Below are 15564 nucleotides of genomic sequence, written 5' to 3'. Positions count from 1 at the left end.
GTGCCCATGATCCCACTGAGCAATAAGCTAATGAAATATTTGTAAGTATCAATCATTGGTTCAAGCAAATGGATGGTCACTGAATTTTGTCAAGACCCAATATATACAGTTCAGTACCTCACAAAGAATACCTGATCCTACATGTATAAGGTATTCAAGCAATGAAATTAAAGCTGTAGACAGTGTCAGATTTTTAGGGCTACAAACTGATGACAACCTAAATTGGAAAACTCACACTGTACTTAATGAAACACCTTAGTTCAGTTACATTTGCTGTACACATGATAGCAGAAATAGGTGATTTAAAAATTAAGAAGTTAGTTTATTAGGCCTACTTCCATTCACTAATGAGTTATGGAATCATCTTTTGTGGAAACTCCTCTCACAAAAAGAACATTTTCAAAATTCAGAAACGAGTTATTAGAATTATATCTGGTGTCAGTCCAAGATCATCACGCAGAGACCTCTTTAAGAAACTTGGTATTCTAACTACTACTTCTCACTACACATACGCAATGATGTCCTTTATCATTTCCAACATGTCTCTTTTCACACCAAATAGTGGAAAACATGATTACAATACCAGAACCAAAAACAATCTGTGTAAGGACTACAAAATCTTAACATTAGTACAAAAAGGAGTCAAAAATATGGGTACTTATATATTCAATAACTTACCAGAGCATATCAAAGGCCTCATAAATGATAAAGATCGGTTTCAGAGTGATTAAAAAACTTCCTGTTGGCCAGCTCCTTCTACTCCATCGATGAATATCTTCACAAGGATTATAGCTCATAACTCTGCCTGCATTAGAATTGTACAATATCCATGTAACTGAGTAAAAAAAAAAAAAAAAAAACTTTGAATCTTTCCAGTCCCTGTGACTCCTCTCCAAGGGATCCGTGGAAAACGATAAATATAATGTAAACTATCAAATTATGTTTACTGAGTTGTCAGTATCACTGTTTACCTGCTGTAAAAACAAGATGGCGGACAGTGGAACCGTTGACAGTTGAAGATGTCCTTGGAGGTTGTTTCGAATCCCTTAGAGTTTTGCGTGTGGTGTGTGGTGTGTGTGTGTGTGTGTGCGTGTGTGTGTGTGACAGAGAATGAGAGAGAGAGAGAGACAGAGAGAGAGAGAGAGGGGGGGGGGGAGAAAACAGAGAGAGGGAGGAAGAGAGACAGAGAGAGGGTAGGTTTGAGGATTTAACACACACACACATTCATTTATTACTTGCTTTCCTTCAACTATGGCTTTTTGTATTTGATAACTTTATTTAGTTACAAGTTTTTGTGGGGGGGCTGTTGCTGCATTTCAGAATTTTCAAATCAGTGGTGATGTCTGCTGGACTATGTTTATTGCCCATAAGGTGTTCAGCAAATGTGAAATGACTGCTGTTACTCTTTAATGCTCTTCTGTGTTCTGTGTATCTGGCATTAAAGTTTCTGCTTGTCTGCTCTTATGTGTGTCCAGCGTGTTTGTAAGTTGGTGAGAAGGCTTTTGTATTTGTGGTTGGGCGTCTTATTCAATTTTGTTTTAATTTTGTGGTTCAGTTTATCTATAACATTTGAATCATATACATTCTCGACAGGTATTTGGCTGAATTTCTGTAATTCACTGTTATAGTTGCTTTCATGAGTGGAGTTTTGTTCAGTCTGCATAGCATGTACTGGAAACTGGCTAGTTCGTGTGCAATCGGATGATGAGAATGTTTGTGAATGGCTATGCCGGTGGTGGTTGCTTTTCTGAATATGGAGAATTGGTGTTTGTTGTTGTGTCTGTATATTGTGACATCAAGGAAATTTTACATTTCGTCGTTTTCTGTTTCTACGGTGAATTTTATTTTTCTATGGACTTTTTAAATATCACAATGGAGTTGTTGGATGCGACTGGGTGTTTCATCTATAAGGCATATGATGTCTTCTACATAATAATACCATTATACTATCCAGTATTGTTTGGGTCCTACTGTTATTTCAAATATTTTATTTTCAATGTCATTAAGAAAAATGTTGGCTAGAATTCCACTGACTGGTGACCCCACTCGAAGCCCATCTTCTTGTGAGTAGAACTGATTGTCAAATGAGAAATAGTTTTGTCCTGTAATTAGTTTTAGAATGCTAGCTATTTCTTTTATGTGGGATTTGGGAATTTCTGCCTTTTCTTCTAATTGTTGTCTGATGATGTTGATGGATTCTGTGGTGGGGATACTGATGTACATGGATGTGATGTCAAACGATGTGAGTGTGGCTGTTGTGGGTACATTGAGGTCTTTGATTTTTTGTATCAGCTCTTTGGCGTTACGTATGCTTCTTTTATTTGTGTTTATGTAATGTTTCTGAAAGTATTTATGCATTTTTCTGGGTAAGTGATATGTGGGTGTACTTCTGAAATTGACAACAGGGTGTATCGGAATGCCCTCCACGTGGAGCTTCAGAAGGTTTTTCAGTGTGGGTGCTTGGGAATTCTTTTGTTTCAGCCATTTCGCTTTCTGTTTTGTGAATATGTGTAAGATATTATTTAGAAGTGTTTATGTGTTTTTCTGGTATCTTTCTGTTGGGTCGCTGGTTAGCTTTGTTACGTTGTTGTCTTCCAGAAGTTTTACGGTTTTATCATTGTATTCATCCTGTTTTCATGTTATCATGATGCTGCCCTTCTCTGATCTCGTAATGAGCGCCCATTATTCTTAAGTTTGTTCTTTATTTTTCTGCATGTTTCTTCTTCTTCAGTTTTTATTCTTGTCAGTATATTGTTCTAGCTTTCCTTTATTATGTATCTTATTTCTCCTACAACTAATTCTCTTGTCAGACCTGCATTGAAGTTTTGGTTACTGTTTCTTTCTTGTTGTTTTATGATGAATTCACTTTCTGTGATAAGATTCTCCACTGTCTTGTGTGTAATGTGTGTGTTGACACTGTATTTTGAGCATTTTTCTAGAAAATTTATTTCTTGGTTAGTTAGTTGCATGTTAGTAAGGTTCACCAGATGTTTGTGGAATGTGTGGTTTGTTTGCTTTCTATCTGATGTGTAATGATTTCGTTTTGTTTTAAAAGACCGTTTAGTTTTTGTTGTTGTTTATTCCGATTTGTTTTTATTTGTGTTTTTGTGTTTTGTTTGACTGTATTCATGATATCATTAAATATTTCCGAGACTTTGATGTGATTTCATAGTTCCCGGTATGTAAAAAAAAAACTTAACTCCTCCTGGACAGTCCATGAAGGGCCACCGGTACCGACCGGCCGCCGTGTCGTCCTTAGCCTGTAGGCGTCATAGGATGTGAATATGGAGGGGTATGTGGCCAGCACACCACTCTCCCAGCCGTATGTCAGTTTCTGAGACCAGAGCCGCTACTTCTCAATCAAGTAGCTCCTCAGTTTGCCTCACAAGGGCTGAGTGCACGCTGCTTGCCAGCAGCGCTCGGCGGACCGGATGGTCACCCATCCAAGTGCCAGCCCAGCCCGACAGCGGTTAAATTCAGTGATCTGACGGGAACCGGTGTTACCACTGTGGCAAGGCCGTTGGCTTTTTTCCATGTAGGTATCTAATTTCTTGCTTCAGCCACGGAAATTCAGCTTTGTGTTTGGCACGTTGGGCTGCAGGTGGCATACTGAATACATTTACATGTATATAGTTAGGTATTACTTTATGTGGAAGACAAACTCTGTTGGAATTTATATTTAAAATAGTTTGACGTAACTTTGCTGTGGAGTTCCGGTATTTGTTGTAGAGCTTGCTAGGAAATGCCTGGCAGGGCGAAATAATCATCTTTACGTTGAAGCTCTTTTTTGTCAGTCTTTGTTTTAACAACTGTGTTTTGCTAAAGGCGGGCCACACCCCAAAACATATGTTATTCTTAAAGCAGACACAGACAAAAAAGCTTCAACATCAAGGCGAGTAGTCTGATATGTCCACTGTCTAGGGAACAATGTTGGCAAGTGAGATCGGTTTTTTCTGTTGACAGGGAATACGATAACAGGTGGAACTTCTCATTGACACCCTTCCAAGCATCTGCTAACTTAGCAACCTAATCTACACTATAACACAGAATGTCGCAGTGTGTCCAGTACTAGGTCTAGGATGGCAGGACCCTTAGACGTGGTGGAGTGGAACCCCGGCGGTGGGTACGCCCGCCCTCACGTTCCTAAGGAGTACAGCATGTGGTCCACTGACACATGGGAATTCCCAGCCCCATAAATTTGGATGTTGCAGGATTTGACCAGCCAGCCAAATGGACACTGACAATTAGGTCCTTTTCAAACTCTGGCAGGTGCTGATAACGCGCTCTCAACGAGTACCCGGAACTCTGTGTCTTTCTCAGTTATCACTCAACGTCTGACGCTGTTCACTTCATTTATATACCATACCAGGCCTGGTGGCGATACTAAACACGAACAACACTAACGCGCTCTGTGATGGCCACCCTATCTTACATAGAGAAATGCAACTCTAATGTTTTACATACCCGCCGATATTGTGTTCGTGAACAAAGTTACGTTGACATCTAATCAAATCTTATGGGTTCTTCCTTCGTTAGGTAGCGTATTCCAGCGGATTGTCCGTATGCCTGCTCAGTACTGTGATGGAAACTTTCTCTTTCTATTCACTGTTCACGAGGTATCTGGCGTATTTCCCCATCGCCGAGCCAACTTCCGACTGAAATGGACGAAGGCTCTGTAAGTTGAAGAAACATATTGTTTGTTTCTGTCTGTGAAAAATTACTCACCAAAAGATACAGAACTGGGATGCTCGAAGTTTCTCCGTCTCTGCAATGCCACTTTATAGTCAACTATTTCATATCCCGTTTATCCCTTTAGACACACCGGTGGGGCGGGTTTGTCTCCCCTTTAAACAATCAATCCACCATCCTGGATAGGTTTCAGGTTGTCTGCCCCTCCTCTTTGCGATGGTAGATAGTGGTTTAGCCGACAAAAGCAGCGTTGATAAAAATTCTACTGAATACCTACAATGAAATGCGACGTAACTCCAGTCCCTCGGCAGTAACTTCAAGTTAGTTAAACTATCGAGCGTTCGGGATTCTTGCATGACTCGTTGAAAAAAATGTCTAAACTTTCCATTAAGTTGATTTATTGTCTTTAAACCATGGCAAATGGCAATCAAGTGCATATTTAATAGCCCGACGTCAATTATGCAATGTTACTAACTGTATCTGTTACAAGATCACCACCGGAAGCAGCCAGTGGGCCCGATATTTTAAACATCCTAAACTGTCAGTGACTCACGACTACTTTCCAATTAACACATTCAGTCGTTCAGTAGGCTTCCTGTAAAGAAGTGCTCGCGATAATGTCCCGTAATCTGCAAGAAACACGCCACGCGGAGTTTATGTACGAAAATATGGTTCAAATGGCTCTGAGCACTATGGGACTAAACTGCTGAGGTCATTAGTCCCCTAGAACTTAGAACTAGTTAAACCTAATTAACCTAAGGACATCACAAACATCCATGCCCGAGGCAGGATTCGAACCTGCGACCGTAGCGGTCTTGCGGTTCCAGACTGCAGCGCCTTTAACCGCACGGCCACTTCGGCCGGCAGTTTATGTACGACGTAAAATGTTCAAACTCGAATATCTCCTGAAATAAACCACTCATAAAGCTTAAGCTTTCACAAAATACACAATAGTGTAGTCGTCAGTAACACGAGAACCGATTAAACGCACGAATTTATTCATACTGGTACAAATCTGATCAGCGCGGTTTAATATAGGTGTTTACCAGAATACGCCACCCGAACGACTACATCGACTTATAGAGCTGAGAGACAAAGCCCCACTCAAACGTTAGGGAAATGCTGAATTCCTATTGGGCAGTATGTTAAGCAGTCAATCACATCATCTAGAAAACATCTATACTCGCGGCACTTCTAATGTCAGCAAATAAGATTACTTCAAGTAATCTAGACTAGAAACCTCGTAACTCCGAAACTAAAAAAAAAAATTTTTATGAAAACAAAATACTATTCCTTTCCATAAACTAAATTACTAATAAATTTAATACTCAATGTCCCTTCTAGCTTCATTTTACAAAGTCAAGCTCACTACGACATACGTCACAAATTCCCCTACCGAAAAATAAATTTCTCATGAATACATTTACATAATTTAATACAATATCTCATTCTCACTTTATGTATGTCTTCAATCAACTCTCTCACTCTCTCCAAAACACATACATAACCAAAACACGATGAAACAATAATTTTCCAAAGTACTTTTAATTACCTCGGTAATCTATGGAAATGAAACTACAGAAAATCAGATCATATGGCCGCATCCTCTTAGTTGTAGTTTCAATTGATACTATAGATGAATAAGTCAGAGTCCATAACTGAGTTTCACAATGTCAACATGGTTCTTATGTTTTTTAGATAAAAATTTATATCTCCGAAATTATTGAAGTTACTGTTTCGAAGTTTTAACTGTTGTGTTATCCATAGAATATGGTATACTAAGTATGAAAAATAGATCCATTAATATTTAATAGTATTTGTTCTTATTCATAGAGAGTATGTGTAACCCATTGCGCAGCGTTAGGCAAGTACAGGGCTCGCTCGGCGTAGTAGGCAGCGTCAGGTATGCCAGCGTGAGGACCAAAATCTCCTCTCCTTCCGGCTGCACGGTAAGCTGCGCTTTCAGTGCAAGACGACGACTTGTAATAATTTGCTACGTTACACAATGTTCCACAATAGGGTGGAAAAGGTACTGTATCTGTTTTTGTTGACATCTCAATAGCCCAAAACATTCCTGACAGTTAGTAAATTGTACTATGGTTAAATAACAGGTTTCTTCTCGGCTGTTTCTACTACACCTGTGGTTTATTTGTCACCTATCACTCCTTATAGAGTAATATCGACGTGTACAAGACTTTGAATTTGCGCCATTCTTCTTTCCTTGACGTGAAAGTATGGGTGATAGAAGTATGGCATAACATCTTTCCAGAGATCTTTTTTTTTTTTTTTTTTGGCTTGTAGAAAAAGGAAGGAAGAAGGAATGTTAGAGTTTAATGCCTTTCAACTATATGGTTCTTAGATACAGAGTAGATACCTTAGATTACGGCAAGATAGTGAAGGAAATATGACATGTATTTTTCGATGGAACCATCCAAGCACTTGGAAGAGAGGGACGTGAAGAGATTTACGTAGCTCTACGTTCTGACAGAAACACTCTGTTAAACGATAAATAGGTGATAGTTATCACCTTGAGAGTGGCTGAGTTTTCGTCCTTTCTTATTCATCCAACTATGTTGTATGTATAACGGGTGATAATTAGCTTTACCTTTCAAGTAAAACGTATTGTTAGATAGCAGATGCCTCCTCATGACCCCACACGCGTGTTTTCTCTGTACTTAAATTTTCCTCTTCTGGTGCTTTGTTTTTGATATTACTGTGGTGACCTTAAATGGGCTCTCAACTCAAGACAAGATGCCCAAATACATAACACGAACCGAAGGACACTTAATTTTAAAAATCATAAACGAGCTGATGCACAAGTGAAGCCCATAAACGTAGCAAGACGCCAGATAAACTGAACATAAAAAATTGATCTTCTTGAATACTACTTGGTAACGAGTAACACTCGATAATTTATCATAAGATACCAAATTTTGAAGTGAATATGTCCGGAGCTGAGAATAATTGCTGCTGAGCGTAAATATTAAATATATAGGTCAGGGTGGACCACCAAGAGAACTGCTGTCAAACACAGTCAATAAATTCAATAAGCTCCGTCGGATGTCAAGCTTTCATTCCAAAGGCTCACTGCTGATGGCTGTGCGGCTTGTTGTGACTGCAGAGGCGTGATGTCCGCGTTGGTACTGCGGGTGAAGTTGCTTGGTTGTTTGGACGCAGGGATGAGTGTGTCTTAGGTTTTCTCAGAGACTTGAACTTACTGCAAAGCGGCTGGTCGGCCTAAATACATGCCTGGCAGAAGAATATTCAAATAGAGCTCAATGGGTTCGTGATTTTTGGATGTGAATTGAAGTCTACAATCGCAGCCCTGTTGAAGGCAGCACTTGTACGTCTGGTGGCGAGGCTGGCACCTCTCATGGCGAATGTAGCTCCACACGCTTATGTGGTCGCTGCAGCTAAGTTCCCCTGGTAACAAACTCATATGTTGATGTTTCCTCCGCGAATGTTTGAGTTCAATCTTACTGAGATAGTGTCTCCTGTGGGCTGGAGCATCTGCTGCATGCCAAATATGCCAGTATTGCTGCTAGCTGTCATCACAGAAGACATCCTAGAGATATAGCAGACCTCCCCCACGGTTGAAGTGGCGGATCCATCTTGGTGTAGAGCGATCACTCAGCCTATTTCTCCCTCCCACCACTCCACCTCGTTGGGGAGAGATGGTGGTACCATCCTGATGAAGGACATTGTGGAGCCGATCGCCTGCAGGAGGCACACTGAGATCGGTAGATATGTCATCCAGCAGCTATGTCCCTGACCTCGGGATTCTGGATCTGAGGTTGGGAAAAATATTGCAGATGCCATTTTGGATGGGCCATGTGTGACCGCAAAAACTGGAGCAGGCGTGGACAGAACCTTCTGGAGAGCATCTTCAAAGAAGAAAAGGTGTAGGATCGTTGTTGTGGAAACTCCGATCACTGCCAGCGACGAAGAAGCGGTCTATGCCAGGCCAGCTTCTTGAGTTTTGATTTCCATTAGGGTGCAACTGAGGAGCCAGGGAAATCCTGCCATGGGCGCTCGCCGTTTGTCCCAGGGAGGAACGACAACCACCCTGCATGATGCCACTGGACGGCCATGTATTCAACAACGTGGGGATACTTGGACGAGAGTCGACCATGGAGGAGCATCGCAGGGAGTGGACTGTCGGAAGTGCCCTCGTCTTGCGGCCTCGTTTTTCTGAAAACAGTGCAAGAGCATGATACATGTGTCCAACTGGGAGGAAGGACAACTGACTGATTTGAGGAGCATGTGGGACCCCAGAGAACAGTGCACAAGAGATGCGGCAAGGCATATCACCGGCAGGCGTATCAACAGTTTGGAGTACTGTGATAGCCAGACCTTGAGAAGAACAGTGGTCCTGTGCCTTTGACTCAGCGGCAGCGGGTAATGGAGCAGTTTCACAGGTGAACGTAACGGGGGAAAATCCGGAGCCTTCAGGTGCTGCTGGTCACCAGGAATAAAACTGAAATGTGGGCAGAAAGTGAATAACCGTGACTGAAGGACGGTACAGACGAAAAAAATGAACCTAATGACTGGGAGGGACCCCTTCGTGGAAGGCTCTGATGTCGACGCATGGCGCCACAGGAGAAACGAAAATAATTCAATATGTAAGGCGAGACCATCTTGATAATACGTTGTATCTAGAGGGCGTGTATAGACCCCGTAGCAACTGAAGTGCTGTGGGCTTAGAGGTTGTTGATAAGGATTAAGGACTGCAGGAAGTCCTGTAGTGGCGTGGATGACGTAGCAAATAGTTTTTTTTTTTTTTTTTTTTTGCGCGGATGAAAACTGAGAAATGCACCTTTTAGTGCAGATATCATTAGGTACGGAGATATACACTGGAACTGATAAGCTGTAGCACCTCAGAAAGTTAGTAAAAGAGCAGGGTGGCCAGCGTCACCCTAAATAGTGGAGGCCACGAATAGACGGTCCAGCAGTTCGATAAATATTGGCCACAGCATCACTTTCAGCTGTAAGCGTTAAATGGTAGAGGCAGCGCCATGTAGCTTGCGGTAGGGCGGCTTCCTGACGGGACAACTACAGAAATATCTCCTGTTTTTGATGGTGGTGTTATACAGTGAGCAGTATCTGCATGAACTAGTTTGGTTTCTTTGTAGAAGCACTGGAATGAGAAACCACGATTAGTGTAGCTGGTTAACAGTTCGCCAACTGAACCGAGTTTTGGAAAACGTTTTCGAATGCAGTGGTTACACTGTTGTTGTCTTTAACACTTAATCGTCATTAACTGTAGGGGCGAAAACTTTCATCTACATAGACAACTTAGAAGAATTTACTGCCGTCGCCAGAATTGTAGCGATCTTATGTGGGCTCACAACGCAGTGTGATATTCCTTGGTAGATAATACAAAACGAAAGACACTTTGTTTTAACAAGTTTAAGAAAACATTCACAAGGTGCCAGATAAATTGAACAGATACAAAAGAGGAAATGCAAAATCTTGAAGTAAATGTGTCTGGAGCAGATAACGATCACTGCCGAGTGTAAATAGTATCAGTCTGTGTCCGGATGGACTACTATGAAGACGGTTGTTGTTAAACACAACTACTAGAGTCAATAAGCACCAGCGAATAGGAAGTGCTGATGACCAGAGTCTTTGGAGGCCAATGTTGGAGGGGCTGAGGGTCGTCCCTAACGGCTGGTTGTGGCCGCAGCGACGAGACGTCCTGGTTCGTACCGCGTCTGGCACTGCTTGCCTGCTTGGGCGCTGCGATGGGTGGACCTTAGGTTGGCTCAGTGAACTGAAATGACTGCATTGCAGCCGCGAGGCGTTCTAAATACACACCTGGCAGAAAGATGTTCATGCGGCGTCCAGTGGATACATGTTTCGTGGAAGCGAAGTAGTGCCCACAATTACAGCGCTGTTGACGGCAATACTCACACTGCTGGAGGCGAAACTGGTGCCTCTCGTAGCGAATCTAGCACCACCCGTTTCTGTGCAGGCTGCAGCAGATTCTCTTAACAACAAATCGATGTGCTGACGCTGTCATCCAGAATGTTTGCGTTCGATCTTCCAGAGGTAGAGTTACCAACAGGCTAGAGCTTCAGCAACCTGACACACTTGTCTATATTGGTGGGAGATAGCCTGGGGTTATAACACCCTTCCGCCCCTCCCGCCTTTCCCCCAGGGAAGAGATGACAGAACCAAGCCATCTTGGTTTAGTCCAGTGATACAATCTCCTTTCCCCTTTACTTCCCTCGCCCGCACTCTACTTCCTGAAGGAGAGATGGCAGTACTACCACAGTAATGGAGATCTTGAACCCGACAGGTCCCTGCGGTCGTTGGAGATGTCGTCTAATAATTGTGTCCCTGAAACTTACTGGCACATTGAAACTGTGTGCCGGACCGAGAGTCGAACTCGGGACCTTTGCCTTACGTGGGCAAGTGCCCTACAATCTGAGCTACCCAAGCACGACTCACGTCCCGTCTTCACAGCCTTACTTCTGCCAGTGCCTCATCTCCTACCTTCAAAACTTTACGGACGCTCTCCTGCGAAACTTGCAGGACTAGCACTCCTGAAAGAAAGGATATTACGGAGACATGGCTTAGCCACAGCCTTGGGGATATTTCCAGAATGAGATTTTCACTCTGCAGCGGAGTGTGCGCTGATATGAAACTTCCTGCCAGATTAAAACTGTGTGCCAGTCCGAGACTCGTTCTCGGGGCCCTTGCCTTCGCGGGCAATTGCTCTACAATCTGAGCTGATCAAGCACGACTCACGTCCCTTCTTCACAGCCTTACGTCTGCCAGTACCTCATCTCCAAAGGTCACGAGTTCGAATCTCGGTCCGGCACACAGTTTTAACCTGCCAGGAAGTTTCATATCAGCGCACACTCCGCTGCAGAGTGAAAATTTCATTCAAGTTGTGTCCCTGTCCCCCAATCCTAAACATGAGGTTGGAAAAACATTCCAGATGCCGGTGTGGATGGCCCGAGTGTTACTGCAAAAAATGGGGTTGGCGTGGACAGAGCAGTCTGGAGTAGATGTGCAAAGAGAGAAAATGTAGTAGCGCCGATACAGAAAGCCTGATCACCATCAACAAAGGAGATGCGGTCTGGCACAAGCTAGCTTTTTGAATTTTGATTTCCATGAGGGAGCAAGAGCATAACTGGGGAAATCCTGCTGGTGCCCCTCGCAGGTTCTCCTGGTGAGGAACAATAGCCGCCCTTCATGGTACCAGTGGTCACCCATGTCGCCGTCAGTGTTAAAATTATTGGAAAGTCAGCCATGCCAGAGCATTTCAGGGAGCGACTCATCGGATGGCGTGCAGAGTCTGGGCACCTCCTCTTCCTGAAAAGAGTGTAAGAGCACGATATGTGTGTCCGTTTCAGAAAGGACAACTGAATCACATGAACAGCGTGTATGACCTCATAGGAGAGAGGGCCAAAAAGAGCAGGATGTTGGTAGGAATATCCATTGTTTGATGTCGTTTGATAGCCGGACCTTGTGCTTGAGAAGGGACACAGTCCTGTGCTGCTGATACGGAGGAAGGACTGGGTACCAAAAACAAAAAAATTTCTCTCCTGCGGTGCACCTGCTCTGGTCCCTGGACTACAGTGGCACGACGTGAATGTGTGGTATCAGCATTTCGTAACACTGAATCTAATCTCGGTGACATAGGCTCACTGTCGTGCGAAAGGCTGCCAGGGGTGTTATCGGGTAGCGGACCAATGCCACCATCGAATGGAATGAGAGAAAATCCAGAGCCCTCAGCTGCTGTAGATACAGGAAAGAAACCACGAGTGAAGACAGAAAACGAATAATTATTATTGAGGAACAGTATAGACGACAAAGATGTATCACGACGATTATGAGGGACTCTCAATTATATTAACTTATTTGTCTTTTTACTGGGAGTTTACAAAATTCAGTGCACGTCCTGTGATGCAAAACATATTGTAAACGGCGGAAAAACATTTTCTATCAGATATGGGGGACATAAAGATAAGTTCAGATCAAGTAACTATGTAAAAATCAGAAATGTATACGGAAATAGATAACTTTAAGAGAATAGAAGATTAGAAACATGCACATGGAAATGAAAGGGAGAAAACTAGACTTGCTTGAAGAATTGGAGATCACCATTCACGAAGAGCAACATGGAAATAATCTGAACGCTCAACTGATAGTTAACGGAATGAGATTTCTTAATAGTTGTTTAGAATTACCTTATGGCAGATACACAATTATAAGTCTTCAGTACCTCTCTGACGAAATAACTATGTGTTGATGAGCTTCCACTTTGAAAAACGTAGACATGTACTTCTACATCTACATACACGTGATGACTCTGCGATTCACAGTTAAGTACCTGGCAGAGGGTTCATACAACCACCTTCAAGCTATTTCCCTACCGTTACACTCTCGAACAACGCCGGGGAAAAACTAACACTTAAATCTTACAGTGCGACCTCTCATTTCTCTTACTTTATTATGATGATCATTTCTCCCTGTGGAAGTGAGCGACAAAAATATATTTGCATACTCTGCCACAAGGAAAAACGCCTTTGTTTTAATGATTGCCACCTCAATTCGCGTATCATATCTCTCCACTTGTCCGTGATAATACAAAACGAGCTGCTCTTCAGTGAACGCTTTCGATGTCCTCCTTCAGTCCTATCTCTGGTGGATTCCACACCACACGCAATACTCCAGAAGAGGGCGGACAAGAGTAGTGTAAGATGCGTCTTTAATATACTTCTCGCATTTTCTAAAAGTTCTACCAATAAATCGTAGTCTTTGGTTTGCTCTCCCTACAACATTTTCTATGTGAGCGTTCCAGTTCAAGTCACTTGTAATTTTAATTTAGTTGAATTTAGAGCGTCTTGACTTGTATGATATATCACGTAACCGAAAGTTATCGGATCCCTTTTAATACTCATGTGGATGACATCACATTTTTCGTTATTTGGAGTCAACTGCCACTTTTCACACCTTACAGATATCTTGTTTAAATCATTTTGTAATTAGTTTTCATCATCTGACGACTCTACAAGACGGTAAGTTACAGCATCGTCAGCAAACATTCGAAGGTGTCTGCTCAGATTGTCTCCAAATTGTTTACATAGGTCAGGAATGGCAAAGGGCTAATAAAACTTCTTCGAGGAAAGCCAGATATTACTTCTGTTTTGCTCGATGACTTTCCATTAATTGTGACTAACTCTGTATGATCTTTCTGACACAAACTCACAAATGCAGTTGCTCAAGTGACACGATACTCCATAGGCACGTAATTTGATTATACGTCGCTTGTGAAGAATGGTGTCAGAGCCTTCTGAAAATATAGAAATAATGGAATCAGTATCATATCCCCTGCCGATAGCACTCATTATTTCGTGAGAATAAAGGGCTAGTTGTGTTTCAGAAAACAAAGAAGAGGAAAAGTGGGCACCCAATAAAATAGCATTATGGTGGAACCAATACAATAACACCACGGACATGTCAGTTCACAACAACCGCCAGACCTCTGCAGAAGCGACAACCGACCAATCTTAGGGCCCCCAGCAGATCAGCAGGACACGGTGTAGTGAGGTTTGAGGTGGGACGGTTACTGACAGCAGCTGACGATTTTAATGTAAGGCGAGGACACATAGCCCAGTTTTTTTTCTGGAAATATTTACAATATATTAGAGGTTTCCAGTTCATTCAAGATTTGTTGTGGCATCAGTGAATGTGGAGTACACGCAATTTACAGACGAAAAGCACAGGTTGTTCTATGGTACCAGGTATCAAAACATGCTGAAACACCGATATTAGTCTGCGCTGTAGCCTCCACGGGTGACAATGCAGGCGCTGACTCTTGATTCCAGTCGCTCGTACAGTCGGCGATTACTGTCCTGGGAAACGTTACGCCACGCTTGCTCGACCTGTCCACGTAATTCTCCAAGAGTTGTTGTTGACGAGTCGCACGTGTCACTTCTCGTCCCATCATATCCCACATGTGCCCGATTGAAGGGAAGATCGAAGTTTCACTAGCAGCGTGTGGGCGAGCATTATCGTGTTGGAACAACACATCACCTTCTGGCTGCAAGAACTGCTAAAGAACTGGCCTAAAAACATTCTGCACGAACCGAGTGCTGGTCAGCTTCCTCTCCAGAAACACCTAAAGTGAACAAGAGTTGTAGCTTATCGCACCCAGACCGTAAGCCGTCGGCACACGGACCGTGCTGTCGAACGTTAACGTTGAGCGTGCCAAGTTCAACGTGCTGCTGAACGCTCAGCAACGATGCGACTCGTGCATACGGTACGTGGGCCCCAACGTGGTACACGCGTATGCAACGCACTCCAGCGGCAGTTGCGGGGAGTTTCTAGTTCGTAAATCACACTGTTTACCAAACGGGCGCGCGTAAAATTCCCACGTTAGCTCTATTAAAACGCACATTTCCTCCATTGTCCACGAAAAGGAAAGTACTATGTTAAATCAATAAGGACACAGGCTTATAAAAGTTCCATTACAAACAGTGCGATACAAATTTGCAATACTTCTTTACATAAGATAAATATTATTTCATCATTTCCACATTTTAGTAAAACCCCAAGGTTAGTCTTACCCAGTGGCAGAATCTTTGCAACACGTGAATTACGAAGCGTAAAAGAAAATGGAGCAAAATAGCTCTACACAAGTAGCGCAAGATGTCCTATAGATCAAGCCAATCGAACACCCAAGGAAAGGTTATATTTACATAACATCAAAAATTATAGTGTATACATATATTAAGCTAATAATAAAGTAAGAAAACCTAACAAAAACGCAAATGTTAGGAAAAAAAATATGAATGTAGTGGTGAGCCGCGAACCACTGCCCAAACATAAATATTTCGTTGTACAGTAGCGCTACTCACC

This window comes from Schistocerca americana, chromosome 7 (genome assembly GCF_021461395.2).
Source record: "Schistocerca americana isolate TAMUIC-IGC-003095 chromosome 7, iqSchAmer2.1, whole genome shotgun sequence".
In the NCBI taxonomy this organism is placed as follows: Eukaryota; Metazoa; Arthropoda; class Insecta; order Orthoptera; family Acrididae; genus Schistocerca; species Schistocerca americana.
This window is presented reverse-complemented; position numbering follows the sequence as displayed.